Here is a 21,085-nt window from a genome sequence, read left to right as displayed (position 1 = left end):
AGTAAAGGGGCAGCAGTGGGTTCATAACAGAATAAACAAATTGGTGTTGACTGATATTATAGAGTTGTTTGGATATTTAATGCAATGTTCTCTTTGAGATCTTGAATTCATACAGGCTGGTAAAATTAGAGTTATGATTCTCACATTCTCACTTTGGTATTTAAGAGGCAGAATAACATGTTGTAATTCAAACTTCTTTGCATACAAAATATAGCTGAATTTAAATTGCTGTGGCAAGTGTTTAGTTTTCTTGACTTGTGTGCAGTGTTGCAACCATAAAGTTACATAAATATAATGTTAGCCTTATAATTACTTGCTCATTTAGACAGGAAAGAAACAAGAATAAAAGTATGTCTCTCTGTGTTTTTTGTTATATCAGTCTTATTTTTTCCCCTTTTTTTGATCGTATATTCTAATATATTCATCTCAACTTTTAACACCTCAGCTCTTCTCTAAATGGGAGGTGCCACCTCTTTTCAAGACATTTAGTGCTATTTGGCAATACATGTTTTTGACCATAATGTAGAATAATTTGTCATTTTAAACCTATAAATCTAAAATTTTGCTGCAGCCCTACTGCAATATTGTGTAGAAATGAATAAATACCACATTTTAAAACTACCAAACCCCGATTTGTAATATAGTGAAAAACCATCAATAGCACACAGAATCACAGAATGTTAGGGATTGGAAGAGACCTCGAAAGATCATCCAGTCCAATACCCCTGCCAGAGCAGGAACACCTAGATGAGTCTACACAGGAATGTGTCCAGGTGGGTTTTGAATGTCTCCAGAGTAGGAGACTCCACAACCCCAATGGGCAGCCTGTTCCAGTGCTCTGGCACCCTCACTGAGAAGAAGTTTCTTCTCAAATTTAAATAGAATCTCTTGTGTTCCAGTTTGAACCCATTACTCCTTGTCCTACTGTTGGTTTTCACCGAGAAGAGCCTGGCTCCATCCTCGTGACACTCACCCTTTATATACTTGTAAACATTAATGAGGTCACCCCTCAGTCTCCTTCAAGCTAAAGAGACCCAGCTCCCTCAGCCTTTCCTCATAAGGGAGATGCTCCACTCCCTTGATCATCTTTGTTGCCCTGCACTGGACTCTCTCCAGCAGTTCCCTGTCCTTCTTGAACCGAGACGCCCAAAACTGGACACAATATTCCAGATGGGGTCTCACCAGGGCAGAGTAGAGGGGAAGGAGAACCTCTCTCGACCTACTAACCACCCCCCTTCTAATACACCCCAGGATGCCATTGGCCTTCCTGGCCACAAGAGCACAGTGCTGGCTCATGGTCATCCTGCTGTCCCACCAGGACCACCAGGTCCCTTTCCCCTACACTGCTCTCTAATAGGTCATTCCCCAACTTATACTAGCAAAATTACTACTTCTATTTAGTAGGTGATGGTCTCTTATTTCCAAATCAGAGAGGAAACATTGAATTTGAGAAGGGAAAATAGTGCCTGAGTTCTTGCACTCTCAGTAGGAATTTAAGTCTTTGGACAGATAATTTAGCTGATAAGACTTCTGATGTTCAGTCTATCTACAGACAACTATTTTTTGATGATTCACTAAGAATGGGATCATACTTTTCCTCTGCTATTTCTTTATTTACCACACAGTTGTACTTAAAGTAATACTGCACTGCTGCTGGAAAACTTTAGTTGTGGTTATACACATTTTTTCCCATCATCATCCCCTTCTGGAAGTTAAGTGGGCTGTTTTTTCAAAGAACAATGTAGTTGATGTAGTGTCATAATTCTTTTTGAAATAAGCTGGTTTTGTTCGTTTTGCAATTGACATCTGTTCTTCTCACTTAGGAAATCCATCCTTGTTTTGAAAGCACCAAAAATGTGTTCTTTTGGAACCCTTCGTTTCTGTTCAGCCTTTTTTTTTTTTTTTTTTTTAGCAAATGTCTTGTAATTTTTTTTTTTTTTGAAAAAAATGACTTTAATGTGCTTCTTTTATTTAGCAGGTGGGGAGTATGATTTTGCCTCTAGTATGAATACTTCCCAGTGTTTGACAGAAGAACCAACTGGGCTCTCTAAGTTCCCTAGCCTTTGTTTTGTTGTTGATATAAGACTGCTGTCAATTTCTAGCCAGCACTAGACCTATAGTATGTGATGGATTAGCTGTCCATAATGTGAAGATTCTCAGTGGCTGAATCCTGAGGACATGAGAGAAATCTGAAATGCTTATCTTGTATAATAGGCCTGTTCATGTCGGCAACAGGAAGGTGTCAAAGTTTGTGTGTTTGGAATGAGCACAGACGATCACAGACAGAAACCTACCCATTCTGGAAGACCCCTGTATTATGCTTTTAATGTACATAAGCAATCCCGGCCTTGTATGAACATTAATTTCCTAAAGTAATTTCAAGAAGCAATCTTGCAGTTGGATGTCTAACAAAACAAGCTCTTGGAAGCACTTGCAGTTGAAGTGACAGGTTGAAATGGTCATGTTTCCTAATGCTAGTTGGCCATATGCTGAATACATTTTGTATCCTGTATTGGAAGGTATAACTTTCTCTAGAGGAAGTATTCCCTGTGTGTTAATACTCTAGTAAATGTAGTGTATGTTTGGAAAGCAGCTCTGTGTTCCTCCTGGGTTAGCTGCTCCTGCTTCCACCTCCTCTACAGTTCCATTTTATGCCAGAGTTTAGTGAGGATTAGTTAAACCATACGGGCCTCCTGCTGTCCTGCCGCCTTTGCTTGATTTTCTGCTTATCACAATGGACCATCCGTGAGCTCGGAGGAGGTAATCCTTAAATAGCAACCAGCTCTCTTGGAACCCTCTTTCTAGGGTTGTGTCTCATGGAATTCTTCCAGGCAGACCCACACAGAGACCAGAGTCTTCTCTCCTGAAGTCCAGTGTCATGATCCTGCTTTTTCCCCTGCTCCTTCCCCTCCCCTGAACTCCATCATCTCATGGTCACTGCAGCAAAGGAAGGCTGCTGCTGATCTTCACGTCTCCAAACAGTCCTGTGATTTTAAGTATCAGGTCTAGCAGAGTGCCTCAGGGATTGCTCCTCAGTCACCTGTGTTACGAAGTTGTTATCATTGTGCTCCAGGAGTCTTCTGGATTGCTTATGCCCTGCTGCGTTGTCCCTTCAGCAGATACTGGGGTGGATAACATCCCTCACGAGGACCAGGACTTGTGAACGTGGGGCTTCTTCCTCTTGTTTGAAGAAGGCCTCATCTACATCATCTTCCTGTAGACCATCTGGTCTCTAGCAGGCAGATGCAGCAATCTCTGCTGTGCTCATCTGCCTGCTACTCCCGACCAGTAAGTTCTTGACTGATCACCTACCCCAAAACAGAGCTCCATGCATTCCATATCCTCTCTTGCATAAAAGGCAACACCCTGTGTTCTCCTTCCCATTCTTTCCTTCCAGAAGAATACATTTATGATTCTGGAAAATGTGTTCTGCAGTAGATTGGAAACAAGTCTTGGTGCTTTTTGTGACTGGAATACTAGAAAATGTATGTTTTTGTACAAAACTAATATATGACTTACATCCTGTTAAATACCATCTTCTAAGAAAATATTTAGGTTGGTTTTAGGTGCAGACATAGAGGAGACAGAATGCTAATAATGAAAAATAGGTGTGAAAAAAGTAATCTACCGTACCTGCAACTAAATTTATAAAAGAGATTCCAGGAAACTTCACAGGTCACAGTGGGGTTTAAAATTATGGAACACTGAAAATGGGGGATTTCAGAAAAGGCACTTTCACAGATAGCAATGCATCTTTTTGCTGAAGTGTTTAAGGTATTTATGGATATGGCAACAATCCCTTGCCCACCTCTTTTTCAACTGTGTGCCAGATACCTCGCGTTTATTTCTTCACCTTTTAGATTTTTTTTTTTTTCAATATTACTGTATGTACTCTTCTTTCAGACACTCATTTTTATTCAAAGTCTCTATTTTATTAATAATTTCAGAGCTGTTTATCTTTCGGCCTGTTTTCTTTCCCCAGTTTTGGTGTCTTCTTTTCTCTAAATTATTTTTCCACACTATGAGGAAAAATAACTTCTTTCTTTTAGGAAAAGATTCTGCTCCCTTGCCTCTATGAATTATTTTATTGTCTTGTTTCAAAACAGTTAATTAGAAGAGTGCATGTAAGACTAAGCATGCTAATTTTGTTCCAAAATTATGCTCTGCTTAAATATGTGTCTGTAACACTATTGTGTTGTTACTTAACAACTTTGAATGCCTAATTTGCTGTGTACTGTAGTATTCAGTTAGTGTCACAAATTATGTGCCTCTTTTGGATGTCTAATTTTAAAGGTATGCAAGAAATTGTGCTTAGACAATTTTCATTTTTCTAGTGTGTAAGTATGTGCAAGTAAAAACATTTTTTTGGAACTGAAATTCCTGTCCTGACTGTTTTCCAACTGGCCTGACCTGTCTTATGCCAGTGTATCCTAGATTTATTTCTTTATATTGACTAATCTATATTCAGTGTATTACAAGGCTGTCACAGCTACTGCACTTCTCCATTTGTGCATTCACAGCGAGTGTGTTCAGGATGATTCCTCTTTTTCTCTTTTTCTATTTAACATGGAAATTCTGATTGAGACAGTTGTGAAATGTCCAAATATATTTAATACTGATAAACTGGAGCTCTTTACCGCCAAGCTTGTCTCATCAAGGTTTTCACTGGATCTAGCTTTTGTAGAAATAGTATCTTGTTGGATTATTGGAGGTATAGTGGAAATGTGCAAAATGTACTCAAAAATAAGAAACTCATGTCAACTAGAACTTGGATAATTGTACTGTTAAGGCAATGTTTCTAGGTCTATTATCTGTCACTTGCCGTGCACTTTCTTAAAAAATGTGAGGAGTAGTACCAAAGCAACTCCATGCCTCTGTATCCACTTGAATGCTGTTTGTATTCAGTGCAAAGCATCTGATACAGTGTAATTATTGTGAGTACTTGACCATTACTGAAATACTAAATCTTGGCCAATATTAGTGAACATTAGTTAATACTTTTAACAGCATTTTTTAAATTTCATGCTTATATACTTGGGAGAAATAAAATGCATAGCAAATATTAGGGTGACATTTTTGGAAAAATTTGGACAGATTGCCTTTTCATTGCCTTTTAAATGCTAAATCATTTTATTAGGTTGGTGCAAAAGCAATTGTGGTTTTGGGCCGTGAATTTTAGATAATTCTAAGTAGGCTCAAACACATCATTTTTAATCAAAATAGGAACCAGTAACATCAACACATTTTTGCCAATGAGAAATAAGTTTGTTTATTCCTGTAGCATGAAAAACCGTGCTTTGGAATTTGTCAAACTCTTAGAAAGTATTTTCTGCATCCTACTGTTTGTGAAAGTGTTTTCCCTGCAAAAAGCTGTCAAGATGCTTGAAGAAGTGGCAGTCAGTTGGCGAGAGGTCAGGGGAATATGGCAGATGAGGCAAAATTTCATAGACCAATTGGTTCAACATTTGAAGCGTTGTTTGTGCGATGTGTGGTTGGGCAATAACGTGGAGAAGAATTGGACCCTTTCTGTTGACCAATGCTGGCTGCAGGCGTTGCAGTTTTTGGTGCATCTCATTGATTTGCTGGACGCACTTTTCAGATGTAACAGTTCTGCTGGTATTCAGAACACTGTAGTGAATCAGAGCAGCAACAGATCACCAGACAGTGACTGTGACCTTTTTGTGGTGCAAGTTTGGCTTTGGGAAGTGCTTTGGAGGTTCTTTTCGGCCCAACCACTGAGCTTATTGTCGCATACAATACACTTTTTGTCACATGTCACAATCCGATTGAGAAATGATTTGTTGTTGCGTAGAAGAAGAGAACATGACACTTCAAAACGATGATTTTATTTTCTGTCAGTTCATGAGGCACCCACTAAATGAGCTTTTTCACCTTTCCAGTTTGCTTCAAATGCCGAATGACTGTAGATTAGTCAATCCTGAGTTCTTTGGCAACTTCTCGCATGGTTGTAGGAGGATTAAAATGATGTATAATGTAAGCACTTTTTTAAAGAACGTATTCCAATATAAAACAGAAAATTTCAACCATGTGAAAACTGCAGTTCCATTTGCACCAACCTGATATTTGGTTCATATTTAACTAGGAATGGCTGCAAAATACAGTTTACTACATTGGTGAAAATTGTATTTCCTGACTAACCTATTAGTTAAAGACCTTTACATTTACTTCTTCAATTCATATTAAATTTTATTTATATATATTACACATGTGGCATTGGAACTTGTTCGTAATTTGAAAGCTTTTTCTTGGCTAAAGGTTTATCATTTAAAAATAACTGATAGTAATGAAAACTAGAACATCTGTTCTTAAATGTGAAGGATGTTGAGATAAAACAGACTTTCCAAATCCCATGCAATTCCTTAAAAATAAACCTATCACTTAAATGTATTGCTAGACAGACAATATTTAGGGTTTAGGTATACAAATTTAAGGATTCTCAAGCAAATGATTGTTTAAGGTAATTAATGTTAATTTCCAGAAATAAATACCATAATGAAATTTAATTTATAATATAAAAATTCAAGTCTCATTAATGCTTAAAACAATAAGCCAAGATACTGTGATATAGGACTGAGAGAAATTTTGAATTTCTTTGTGTACTGTAATATGTTCTATGTGTTAAGAATAATTTCAACTAGTAATTCTTCTCTTAAGGTAGTTCCTGTTTATACAGAGGGAACAATCCAATTTCCTTTGCTAAGTTTTCAAAAGGCTGAGGGTACAGTCTGAATTTTGAGACAAGTATATAGAAAGAAGCAAGTGTGTCATTGAAAAGCAAATTTCCATTCATCTGCTAGGTAGAAGTTTGGAATAAGTCTAGGTAACTTCAGGGAAGCTAAGAAGGAAGAACATAGTTTGAGCTCATAAGCAAGAAGGAATGAAAAATATTCTGGACATCCTTTATATGCAAGCTATATAACAGTAGTATTTTTGATTGAAGAGCCTTCTCGTTAGTGGTAAATAAGAAAAGGAGATGCCCATTTCCATCTTCATGAACTATAAACCATAATTTCAGGCAGTGTTTCAGTTTGCCTGCTTTTGTGGCAATGTTTTACAATTTTTTTTTTTTTAATAAATTAAACACACCCCAAGAAAACAAAAATCAGAAACAACTCTTTGTACTATTTAATAACTACTATTTAAAACTCATAAGAAGATATTATTATTACAGTTCTGTGACAGTGTAATTTTTATAATTACATTTTAAAATAAGAAGACACTTGATGCTTGTTTCCATTAAGGAATATTAAATCTCATGCTTTCTATTTTTATGTAGCAGTTGCAATTTTCAGTGAGGTTTTTAATAATGAGTTGTGCTAACATTTAGGCTTGAACACAAGAAAAACTGTAATAGATTATCATGAAATTAGCTTCTTATAGGGAGGTTCCGCTCTCCTTCCTTCCTTCTGAGTTTTCCAGTGTTTATCTGGTATTTTTCCAATATTATCATTTGCATTCATCCGGGAACTTCCCCCTTGTAAGTAGTGACAAAATAAATTTGGTCACCAGAAGAGAATAATGCCTGGATTTCCTATGGAGTGTGATCATGTCTCTGCCACCTGGGAATTCCAATACCTGCACAGAAGCCCCTGGTTACCAGCCAGAAAGCAGCTGCAGGCAGCTGGCGTGCTGCGAAGTTGCTTCAGTGAATGGGACTTGGACCCATTGCTTATGAAGATTCATTTTAGCCATGTATCACCTTGCCACGTTCAGTGTTATTGTTTTAAGCTACGTTAAGCAGGTCTTAGATATCTTAGATACCTTATACTGTTGTTATTTGCTAAAAATATGGTGGCAGTGTTAACTGAGGAAAATTGTTCAGGGTTTTATGATATTCGGCCAAAAATGCAGTGGACATCTTGCGTGCAAGGAGAAGGAGGATTTTGTAGCTCTCCTGTAATGAAGACTGCAGGAGAGTCTGAAGAGATCTCATATTTTGCATAATACTTTATTGAGATAGTTCTTGATGGATAAGGTCTAGTGCAGGGGTGTCAAACTCAATTTCACCGGTGGCCACATCAGCCTCGCAGCTGCCTTCAAAGGGCCGAATGTAATTTTAGGACTGTATAAATGTAGGAGTAGTCACATTTGTACAGTCCTAAAATTACATTCGGCCCTTTGAAGGCAGGCACGAGGCTGATGTGGCCCCTGGTGAAAATGAGTTTGACACCCTTGGTCTAGAGGAACTTTCCCCCCTTCTTATATCCAAGTTGTCTGTCTTTGCTTGCACATACTTTTGAGAACTGAATGTTTATTAAATAAAAATAGCAGCTCTTTGAGGCGTTGCAATTCCTATGACAGTATTTCATAAACTTTCAACACATTCCTATTCTGTCACTACCAATTAACTTACCTTGTCAGATATCAATCTCTGCCATAGCTGATGAATCTTCCCTTGCACAATAGACACCCAACAGTATTTTTTTAAGGAAGAAACAATTTTTTATTATTTTTTTTATATTTTGTATTTTTAATCTCTGCTGCACTACTTTATAAATATGGCCTCCAGTCTTTAAATACCTTTACATATGCTTAATAAATCTGCATGCATCCAGTTGAGGAAGGCTATATTTCAGTAGGATTTCCTTTCACTTTTAAAAAGGCCTTTAGCCAAGAGCCTTACCTTAAGCAATGTTTGTGCCTCTCTGAAGAGGGGAGCTGATCAGAACAAGAATGTGTCTTGATTGTGGTTTTTCTTATCTGGATTAGCCAACTCGTGGGAGGCCTGATGTAGTGTGAAATATCAAGAAGTTTCAAACAAAGTTAATTACAGCTAAAGCATTCCGTCAAATTCAGTCTTAATGCTACAGCTTTTTAAAATCTGTTTAGATTTTGATTTGTCTTTTACAACAAGGTAAGCGTGGGCTGGTTTCTGCGTCCCTGTGTACAAAGGCTTGTACAAAGGAACCGTGGGACTCTCGAGAGGGGCAGCATATGTATAGTCTGAGTTTGTAGACTTAGAAGAAGTGATATTTATGTCCAAATGAGAGTCATTTTGCTTCTCCCTCTCACTTCTTCAGCAATAGGAGGGTTCTTGCTGTTATTGTTTTGCTTTGGGGTGGTGATTTTTTTGGTTTGTTTTGTTTTTAACTGTAACATATTGAATAGATTAAAGAAGTGAGCTGTGGAGTTACTGTTGTCCAACTAAAAAAATTCAAAGATGAAAATGAAGGTTTTACCATTGTTGGAGGGAAAAGGGGGGTAGAGTGTATTTTAAAAACAATATAATGGCAAAAAAACATTTAGAGGGTGAATGACTGTTGGATACAGTAAGGGAAAAGTCAATCACTGCTTCAAAGGTGTGCACATGCAAGTCTTGGATGGGAGTGTGGTTCTCAAATGAAGACAATGGAAAAATGAAAGACTCTAAGAAGACAAAACAATAAATGCATGTTGATTCTGTTCAGGTTACTTTATCTCTGCTCTTTGTTTGGGCAGGAGAGAAGTTGCTAGGCAGTTAGTTTTGTTTATTTGTTTTTCCCAGTTCTTTCCTTGTTGAAGGCTTTCTGTAGGGGGAAATTCTTTGCATATCCATATACAGATTCAACTGAAGTAAATAAAAGCTTCAGCTGAAGGCCAGATTTGACTTAATTTTTTTTCTTGTTTAACATTTTCCCTAAATTCATGTTTCATCCTTCAATTAATACTCTATTATTTTGCTTTCAAAAAGACTGATTCCTGTTAACAAAAGAAATGGTATTGTTTTTCAAGGAATCTTTCTCACAATTTCTTTTTTTTTAAGTGTTGATATAATCAAGATTGAGAAATAAATGGAGTGTATACTATTAATAAGCGACGTCCCTGTCAACATTCTTGAGTTGTATTCCTCTTACAGTATCTTTTGAAAAGCAGGGATATATGTCTATTTTTGTTGTTTTCCCTATATATTTAGAATTTCCAATATTCATCTCTATGTATCTATTTGCATTTTGTGGTCAACTTCTACAATAGTAACATTTTTAAGAAATGGATTGCATGACATAACTTAATGATCTGTAGTTTTTAAAATCTAGCAGATCTATGTGTTTTTCAATTTGCAATTAAATTACAAAAAAACAAAAACAACCCACACACACTAAAACCAAACCAACCAAACAAAACCACACCAAAACCACAAAAACCCCCAGCTGCCTCCCAACAACAAAAACAAAAAAGAAACAACCAAACAAAAACCTGAACAAAAGCAAACAAAAGAAACCCAGTTAACACCCAACATTATAATAGCTTTTAGTTACCTATGACTTAATGAGGTATCAGTCACTGCTGTGTTTTTCAGAATGTTACATCTGATTGGTTCTGGCTTAAATAAAAAAAATTTAAAAAAAGTTAGGTTTTTGTGATTTGAGAGTCTGCTTAGAGGAAGAGAATAGATTAAATGTATCATCATTTTGATACATTTAGATTTTATACCCACCTCACCCTCAGAAATGGTAACTTTTATCTTCTCGAGTAAGTAGTTTTGCTTTTAGTTCAATGACATCAGTGTTTCACAGCAAGTACCTTAGGTAAATAAGTACATGCATGTTATAGTTTTCACATGGGAATGCTCGTTATGTGTGTAGGCCTGTATCTAGGTTCTAAAGTATGAGAGCTTTTTTGTGAGTGTTTTGGTGGTGTGTGTTTTTTACAAACACTGTACAACTTGAACTTCATTGATGACAGACAGCTAGACTTTGTCATCAACTTTGCTAATCAAGCCAAAGTTCTTAAACACAGAGTTAGGAACTAAGTACTGTCATCTCTTTTTGCCCATCTTATGTGTTGCTAGCAAAGGAAAGGAAGCAAGACTAGATTTCATCTTTCATATATGAGTTTAACATTTATTTATTTTGAGGAAGTGTGATTTTAGTCACCTCAAAGGTGGGAGGTGGTAAAACAAGTAACCAAAACCAGACTTCCACTCATCCAGCAACACAAAAATTGAATAGATTTTTCAGGGGCCCATGTCAAATGTGCGTAAGCAAATACATACAAACTGGGAAGAAAGCAGGAGGAGCTAGAGCTCCACGTGCAGAGACTGACCTACGACATTGTTGAAATAACTATGATGTGTTTGGGTAGTCTGTGTAGCCAGATCTCTAGTATGGATGGTCATTAGGAAGGCAGAGAGGAAGAAGAGGTGAGGTTGGCAGCTTCAGACCACAGAAATCAGAAGAGCAGACTGGTTTGGTTAGGTGGTGAGTGAGCTGGCTGTCACTGTGAGAGAATTCTGCATCAACTCAGAGACTGAGGAAAGTGTCTGATTATTGGAAAAAGACAAGAAAGATGATGTATGGATCCAGACTTGCCAGCCTTTTGATCCTTGGGAAAATCATGGTGCAAGTGCTCTTGGCAGCCATTTCTTGGCCCATGAAAAAGGTGATTGGGAATAGCCAGCATGGATTTACCAAAAGATAAATTATTCCTGAACAACCTGATTGCCTTCTGTGATGAAACACCTAGACTGTGGATGAGAGGAATGCAGTTGACACTGTATATCTTGACCTCAACCTGGAGAAGAGGAAGCTTAGGGGGAACCTGATAGCAGATGTCCAGTGCATAAAAGGTTGTCAGAAAAATGAAGCTGGGCAGGCTCTGCAGAGATCTATAGCAGGAGGACAAGTAGAAGTAGTCATACATTGAAGCGCTGGAAGTTGCAGCTTGGTGTAAGGAAAAGAAAATACTTTTATGATGAAGATAAGCATTGGGGTGTTTATCCAGTGAGGTTGTGAAATCTTGATCCTTGGAGGATTTCTGTGTCTGTCTGGACAAGAATCTGAACAATCTGGTCTGAATTCCGTGTTGGTCTTGCTTTCAGGAGGCGGTTCAACTACATGACCTCCAGAGATCCCTTCCAACCTTAATGATTGTGTGATTTTGTGATTTAATACTCTGGTCATAAACTGAGAAAAATAAACAGCCCACTCCCAGTCACTAAAGTCATAATGCAAATCCAGAGGATACTCCCCAGGCTGAATTATTTGGAATATTTTACTCTAATCTGGCCTACCTCATTGCCAGCAAAAAGACATTAGCAGTTAAGGGCAGGGCCAGGAATGCCTGAACCAAAAATCTGATTAATGCAGTATTTTAAATGTTACACAGAATATCAGTTACTGTAAACTTAAATCACTCTTGTATGGAATATAATATTTTTGGTGTTTTTAAAGATATCTGCCTTGTTAGAACAGGAGCTCACACTATGCAACATATCTATTATCCTATGTGAGGTTTTACAGTAAGCAAAACATAGTCGTTCAGAATGTGCGATTGCATAGGTAGTTCCCTAAGCTACACAACAAGAAGTGAGAATGATTTGTTATAAAGTATGTGCATCTGCAGTTTGAGTACCTTTTTCTGGACTGTGGAAGATGCTTCCTTCTAGCTGGAATTTTTCTGAGGTTAGGCAACAAACCTTTTCCTTCAGAAACCATAGTAATACTATTGTATCTTAAAATGAGGGAGAAGTTAGTTCTGCTTTCTTAATTTACTTTTTTCTTGTCTTTGGAGAGGGTCTTGTGTCTCTTTTGACTGTCATTTTTTTGTGTTTTGTTTGTTTGTGTTTTCCCCCTACATGCTTAGATTATTTATGAATTTGTCAGGTAGGTAAAACAAATAACAGATGATTTAATCTAGAAGTTTACAATTTGATAGTAGTTCTCCGAATGCAAGGAAAATGTTGGAGTAAGTTGCATATGTAGTTTGCATTATGGGTTGAACAATATGGTCTAACTGCGAAGTCTTTGATTTTATTTTATAAACATCTTTTCTCTTGAGCAACAAGGTCAGAAGAAGTGTGTCTTGCAGATCTTCAGTGGAGCAAGTCTAGATAAGGCTTTGCTGTTGTCTTCTTCAGTACTTTTTTTTCTTGGCATTTGTATTATTCCAAGCTCCTTGTTTTGATGCTCAGTTTCCCAAACTGTTTTTCATTCTGTCCTGGTATCTAAATTCTTGTCATCTTTCTATTGTACAACACCTAGATGAAAAGATGCTTATTTGTCTCTCTGGTTGTCCTGCAAGTTCTGTCATTTTTGTTCAACTTGAACATCATACCCTTCGTGTGTTATGTTCAGGGAACAAACAGACAAAAAATCATTTGTGTTAGAGCTGCTTTGCTTGTACTTTCATGGGAAAATAAGGTGTTGATCAGCTGGTTTTCAGATAGTATGTCTGATCTGGAATGTTTTTAGTGTTCAAAAATGTATTTACAAATCAGGAAGGAAGGCACGATTGGAAGAAGAGGTAAGTATATCACCATTGTTTTCTTCCTGAGCTTTGTAACAAGAGGCAGCCAAATAAAATAGTTCAGATACTGCAAATGAAAAGGAAATCCAAATATAAAGATCTAACTTTTTCTGGTGATATTGTGGTAAATAGTATTGTTTGCATTGTAGTTTAGCTTATTTTCTATACTGCAAAAACAAGGAAGGAAGCAAACAATTTGTTCTTTTATTACACTGGAAAAATTTCAAAGATATGTTAATCTTAGAGTCTTTACATGCAATGGTGCCATGAGTTGTTACTTTGTATCCTCTAGAATTAAATCTTAGAAAGTTTTTATTCATGCCTAAGTAGAATTTCTGCCTGTATGCTTTTGAAGCTATTAGACTGAGTGTCAAGTTTCTTTGTTTTCTTAAACATATATGAAAAGACTAAGGCTGTCCTCTAGGAATGTATATGAACATCATTATGTGTTATTACAAGTCTATGAAAATTCATTATGCATTATTTCAATTAGTTGTTTTTCTAAACATATGTTGATGACTTCTCAAAGGTTAACAAAGCTGCAGAGGCAAATGTTACCAATTTAGTTCAATTATAGTTTTGTTAATATAAATGGTGGTTCTGATTACTATTCACTGTGAAATTTGAAGTTTCATATATTTGAAACTAGAAATAAAAGGTTGTACCCAGATTAAATATTGAAAAAACATATATGCTGTAGTGAACTGTAGGCTATGAGTCCTTTGGAAGAGTTTACCTGTGATAGGTCCATAAATATGCAACAGTCCACTGTTTGCTTTGTAATACAACAGCAAGTTCTTTGTAGTGCTTTCTGTGGAAAAGTTTTGAGGAAAAACAAGTAGCCTCATGATTAATACATATAAGATTAGGACTGGATAAATATGATTGTGGTTCACAGAATGGTAGAGGTTGGAGTGGACCTCTGGAGGCATCTACTCCAACCCCTATCTCAAGCAGGGCTATCTAGAGCCAGTTGCCCAGGACTGTGTCCAAATGGCTTTTGAATATCTCCAAGAAGGGAGACTCCACTACTCCTCTGGACAACCTGTGCCAGTGCTTGATCACCCTCACCATAAAAAAGTGTTTCCTTATATTCAGATGGAACCTCCTGTGTTTCAGTTTGTGTCCATTGCCTCTTGTCATTTGCACCACTGAAGAGAACCAGGCTCCATTCTCTTTGCACCTTCCCTTTAGGGATTTATATACATTGATAAGATCCCCCTGAGCCTTATATTCTCCAGAGTAAACAGTGCCAACTCTCTGAGTCTCTCTTCGTGTGAAAGATTCTTCAGTTCCATCATGATCTTTGTGACCCTTTGTTGGACTCCAGTTTGGTTTCCAGCATGTCTGTATGTTTTTGTACTGGGGAGCCCAGAGCTTGACACAGTACTCCAAGTGTGGCCTCACCAGTGCTGAGTAGAGGGGGAGTATCACCTCCCTTGACCTGGGGGTAGTACTTTGCCTCATGTAGCCCAGGGTACGGTTGGCCACCTTTGTGGTGAAGGCACATTGCTGGCTCTTGTTCAACTTCTTGTCCACTAGGACCTGTCAGGTCCTTTTCTGTGAAGCTGTTTCCAGCTGGGTATCCCCCAGCATATGCTGGTGCATGGGGTTGTTCCTCCCCAGGTACAGGACTTTGCACTTCCCTTCATTGAATTTCACGAGGTTCCTGCCAGCCGATATCTCCAGCCTCATAAGTTCTCGTGGATGGCAGCTCAACTGTCTGACATACCACCTACTCCTCCCAGTTTTGTGACACTTGCAAACTTGCTGGGGCTACATACTGCCTCATCATCCAGGTCATTAATGAAGGTATTAAACAGGATCAGCCCCAGAATTTACTTCTGGAGTGCACCACTAGTTTCTGACCTCAAGCTATAGACTCCATACCACTGATTGCCACCCTCTGGACCTCGCAGATCAGCCAGTTTTCAGTCCACCTCACTTTCTGCTTATCCAGCCCTCACTTCAGCAGCTTCTCTATGAGGCTCTTAGGTGAGACATTGTCAAAGACCTTACTGGAGTTTTGGTAGATAATGTTCCTGCTCTCCTCTCAGTGAAGCCATGCTGACTGCTGATGACTTTCTTGTCCTTCCTGTGCCCTAAGATAGTTTCTAGGATTAGCTGCTCCATCACCTTCCCAAATACTGAGGTGAAGCTAACCAGCCTGTAGTTCCTTGGGTCTTTCTTCCTGCTGTTTTTGAAGACAAGAGTGTAATTTTCTTGTCTCCAGTCCTCAGGTACTTCTCCCAATTGCCATGGTTAGTCTAAGAGTACTGAGGGGGGCCTTGCAATGACATCAGCCAGCTCCCTCAGCATTTGTGGATGCATCTCATCAGGCCTCATGGACTTAATTATTTCTAGTTTGCTAAAGTATTTCCTGACATGATCGCCTTCTGCTAAGGGTAATTAATCCTTGCTCCAGACTTTTCCCTGGTCGCTGGGATTCCTGGAGGCTGGTCTTGGTAGTAAAGGCTTTCAGTACCTCAGCCTTTTTATATGTCCTATGTGACAAGGTCCACCATCTTCTTCAGTAGTGGGCCCTACATTTTCCATAGCCTTCTTTTTGTCTTCTTATAGAAGCCCAGCTTAGTTTTGACATCCCTTGCCAGATTCAATTCCAGCTGGGCTTTGGCTTTCCTAACCTCATCCTTGCATGCTCAGACGATGTCTCTGCATTCTTCCTGGGCTACCTGTTCTTGCTTCCAACCTGTGTGTACTTCCTGTTTGTTTTTCAGTTTTGCCAGGCTCCTTGTTCACCCACACAGGCCTCCTGGCAGTTTTACTTGACTCTATAGTCATTGACTTGATCCAATCTTCTGCAGTCTATTTTTTGTCCCTCTGCAGTCTGCAGGTCAGTTTCCTATCTAGAGAGAGAAGGAGAACTCTCCTTGTTTAGTTTTTTCATGCAATTTTTATATAATAATGTAGTATACTGTAGTAGAGTAACACATAAATACTAATATATTTTAAAATATATATAGTATATAGAAATGTGTTGGGTATTATTACTGACTTCAGCATCAGTGGCTATTGATGACAGCCGGCAATCCTTTGCAAGTTAATACTTTGTTCTTTATGAACAGTGGTGGAATTTAATTTATTCTGAAGATTGATGCTCTTGAGATAAAAGACATGAGAATGTCCTAATGAAGATAATAATTCCTTTCATGCTTACTGTGTTTAATGGAAGCATTCTCTTTCATCAGCTTCCCTGGGTTTGTTCTCCTGTTTGCACTTTCTTCTTTGCTTTCTCTGGCTATTAGATCATGTCATTTAGATTTCATACAGAAGTAGGAAGTCATCAGTGGCACAAGATGCCCTGGCACAGTTATAGCTCTCTCTCAAAGAAGTAACTATCTATATAATGTTTTAGAAACCTGAAGGCAGTCAGAGGCAGCTTTGTGAGCCAAATGTACTGTGCTATTCACCATATCGTACAGTTTTGCTAGCAAAATGTATATTAATACTAAGAACACTTATTGTTAATTAACAGGTTGTTCTAAATGTGAGTTAGCTCTTGTTTTTCTTGTTTAATGTCCTCGGTGGAGAATCTCTGTATTTACAACCTGTAGAACAAATGAGCTGTAACTCTGTAGAGAACAACTGTAGTTGTTCTTCACACAATATTGATGTCTTAAATGTGATAGGGTAGAGATCCACGTTACACACTGCAAGTACTTGAAGAATTTAGTTACATGTGTCATGTGAACTACAGTTATGTTTCAGTTTTGGGCATGTACAGACTCTTCCATGCTATTTCCTTTACATAGTTTTTCACATTTAATCAGTCATAATGTCTCCCAGCAGACTGGTCCATTCATACTCCCTCAGCTCTGGCTCAGCTCACTGTATTCAGAAGTTGCTTGTGAAAGTTTGTTCACTACCTCACTTTGTTATTCACTGCAAAGTCTTCTGTTGTTGTATATTTCAGGTAATAATGATATTTACTTATATAAAATAAATGATAGTATCTCCTTGGTTCTGGTGGTGAGCTTAAGATTGTGCACTTTGTATGTTCTTTTGGTTGTGTAGGGAAATCTGAAATCTTTCTTTCCTTCCTATAAAAATGTTTGGTCTTATCATTAGGTTCTCAGCTGGATCCTTTCACTAGGATGTTGGTGATGTGACCAAAGTAAAAATATTTGCTTTGCTATAGACTCGTGTCTTAGTTCTATAGAGTTCACATTCTTATTTCACATTAATAGTAATAGTGACCAATCTGTATTTTATATACAATAGCACACTCTAGTGTGTATATTAATTAGCCTTTATGGACCGATTCTCATCATGTTTAACCCAATTTTCCAGTATTTCTGTTCTGTTGTATTCAGTATGTTATTTTTTTTGTAGAGAAAAGTATAGACTTCCGTGAATTGGAGGAAATCTATATCTACAAATGAAAAGTTACTAGTTTCTTCATTAAGATACTAGATGTTATTTATTATCTTTTAAGGTGATACTTTGAAAGAACAAAAACTGATAACTTTTGTGGAGAGGAAAATCTTGATGTAATGGAGGAATTTAATCCAATGTGAAGAGTCTTAATGATGTAATTGTGTACAGCAAGACTCTGTAAGGTGGAGTTGAAATTTGTATTCTACTTTAGTTGCCTGCAGGGAACTACAGTTTGCCATTTTGCATTACTACAGAAATTAGGAGTGGAGAGTACATCACTTTCTAAGATGTTGGCTTGGACTTGCAGCTATTCTGCAGATACCATAGCCTTACGGAAGACCAGCAGTCAGCATCAACTCAGATAACTGGCTCGCACGTTACATATAATACTATGACACTGCTAACAGGTGTTACTGAAACATTTGTACAGTTAAAACGTGAGTGCTTTCTGTTAACTTACCATTTTATTAGCAAGTTTTTCCTGACTTTTTAAAACAGGGTTTGTGAATAAGTGATGTAAAATGTAAAAAGCACATAAAATCAGTTGACCCCAAAATACAGGGTTTTATTTTATGGCTCATATTTGGTTATTTGTAAAAGTGGGCAAAAATTTGGGATCTTATCCTAAAATTGATTTTATTTCATCTATCATTTTTCCCACATATAAATGTGATCTCATAGTGTTTCTTTGCAGTACTGGATTTTGCTTTATCTGTGTATTACTGCTCTGATCTTCTTTAATGTTATAAATTGTGATTATTTATAATGTAATAAAAATAGGGATTATTACATTAATTTTTTTTTTCCTTTGATCACAAGATAAAAATCAGTGGGGAAAAAATACCCGTAGAAAAAATGTCATTAATTCAATAGGCGTGATATTAATATAAATTAATTTCTTCAGTTACTTTAAAAACTTTAGAGCTTTTAGGTGTTAGTTATCATAGAATGTCCTGAGTTGGAAGGGACCCACAAGGATCAGTGAGTCCAACTCCTGTCCCTGCACATGACAACCCCACAGTTCACACCATGTGTCTGAGGGTGTTGTCCAGTCTCTTCTTGAACACTGTCAGGCTTGAGGCTGTGACACCTCCCTGGGGAGCCTGTTCCAGTGCTCCACCTCCCTCTGGGGGAAGAACCTTTTCCTAATGTCCAACCTAAACCTCCCCTGGCACAGCTTCCTGACATTCCCTTGGGTTCTGTCATTGGTCACCAGAGAGATCAGTGCCTGCCTCTCCTCCCATTGTGAGGAAGCTGTAGCTGCCATGAGGTCTCCCCTCAGTCTCTTCTTCTCCAAGCTTCTCCAAGTTATGCCTGCTGTAGAACTTAGATTGTGAAATTATTATGGTGTTTACCATTGTGGGCTGATTATTATAAAAAGATATGTAGATATTTACTTCCTTTTCAAGTGGCTGTGTTTGGTGTCCCTAATTGGCAAGTCTCTTCTTTTGATGCTGGTTTTGATACATGTTAGATGCACTGACACAAAGTAATTTTTCTAAGCATCCAATTTTGATAATGACAGGAATTGCAGTAGCTTTGAATCAGATGAGAAGTGAGACAAGTACCTTTTCTTCCTTTCCTGTACATGCTTTCATTTATTGCTGTTACAGTATGTGTGACACGTGCAGGAATGCCAGAGTGGAAAGTTAGCGGGGAATCTGTGCAGCCTCTGTGGGTGGCATGCACTTTCCCCCAACAATTCAATACAGTCTGCCTCTTTAAAAGTTAGTAGAAAAATATATCAACTTAAGGGCAAGTAAATATAATGAAATAAAATAAGTCTGACAGGACACATCAGTGAACAGGACGTATCGTTTCTCATTCTTTTGTAACTTATTATACAGCGGTACCTCTTCAGCATGTGTCACCTCCTTTTCTGGCAATACTCCAAAATCTTTACCCTCTGGTCAGTCTGTGATCACTTCTAAGATCCCTGGGTGATCAAGGTTCCCCATTTAAGCCCATCGTGTGATCAATACAACCCACTTACTCCACATGGCATCAATTGCCCTTTGAACATCCAGCCCAACCGTGGCAATCGAGGTGCCAGGAGGAGCTGTGCTTCAGTACCAACCACTTCAGAAGCAGCTTGAGCCCCTCAATATGCTGCCAATATCTCATTTTCAGTTTGAGTGTAGCAGACCTTGGGACCTCTGTATCCCCGACTCCAAAATCCCAGGGGTCAACCTCGAGTCTCCCCTGGTGTTTTCTGCCAAAGGCTCCAGGTAGGGCCATTCTCCCCAGCTGTGATGTAGAGCACAGTTTTTAACATCTTGTCCTGCCCAGACTGGCCCAAGAGCTACGGCATGGACTGTCTCTGGCTTAATCTGTTCAAAGGCTTCCTGTTGCTCAGAATCATTCTTCTTCCAGGTCACTTGATAGAGAGTCTGATTGTGAGGGGACTTGTTTCTGGGTCAGCCATCCTGGCAGTGTAGAAATTACCCCATCTTAGCCAACCCAGCACAATGGTGTTATATGTCCTTTTATAATGAAATTGAACCTGCTTTCTTAGACGCTAGGTTTCACTTGTTTCAAACATAAAGATCTTAGTAAACATGGAATTTTATTATTTAATTTCAATTTGAATTTTATCTTAAAAGCAATAAATATATAATGTAAGTTGTGTCTGGTTTTGCCCTGTAATCACTACAAGGTAAGTTTTGTGTTGAATGTCTGCTTTCTGCACCAGTTTTCCAAGGTGATTTAAAGCACCTGTGACTTGCTGTACTAGCTGATTTAAGAACAGATCTCTGAAGCAAAGGAGGGAGAAGGGAAAGGTTTTCATCTTTTTGCTGGTTGATGATTTGAAGCAGTAGTGCTGCTCATTGGTAAGCAGGAAGTGCTGATTGGAATCTAATGAGGTGTCCTCATTGCAGACACAGAGAGCAAACAACAGGCAAGCATTTTTAGCTAAAAGCAAAAATATTAGAATGTTCTTATTAATGTTATTTTTAAATAATAGTGTGAATAAAATAAAAGTAAACTGTAGAGCTTTATTTGAAAAACATATTCAAAATGTCTTCTGCAAGAACACTTTCCTGGGAACCTTAAGAATAAAAAAAGATAAAAAAGGATTTGCTCTTCTGAGGAAGCTGAATCTCATACTAGTCCATGTCAACATTTTTATTAATATACGCAGTGAATAACATTTACAAAGAGAGTGATTTGGACGTCCTGCCATTCACAGGTATGCCGAGAAACCAGAAAAATCAGGGTAACAAAGAAAATTTTAAAAACATTTGAAGAACCATTTAGCGTTATCTGGTGACTAGTGAAATAAAATTAAGAAATAAAGAAAAATAAGCTTAATACTAGGACCAACTTCAATTTAGCTTATATATAGTGTTTAAAAGGCCAAGACGTGTGCTTTTCTTCATGAAAGATATAAAAAATGAGGAAAATAATTTGTCCTTACTCTCCTAATTATTTTTTTTATGTC

The 21,085-nt window shown here is 37.8% G+C and overlaps 1 protein-coding gene across 1 annotated transcript in view; it reads left to right on the top strand.

Annotated features, from left to right (window-relative positions):
* Positions 1-21,085, top strand: part of CCDC91 (coiled-coil domain containing 91) — a gene marked incomplete at both ends in the record, with an annotated part of 107,617 nt that overhangs the window by 11,812 nt on the left and 74,720 nt on the right. The gene's annotated exons all lie outside the window — the stretch shown is intronic.

Source organism: Nesoenas mayeri (assembly GCF_963082525.1).
Source record: "Nesoenas mayeri genome assembly, chromosome: 1".
Lineage (NCBI taxonomy): Eukaryota > Metazoa > Chordata > Aves > Columbiformes > Columbidae > Nesoenas > Nesoenas mayeri.
The sequence above is the reverse complement of the archived record's forward strand: the minus strand, read 5'-3'. Positions and strand labels throughout refer to the sequence as shown.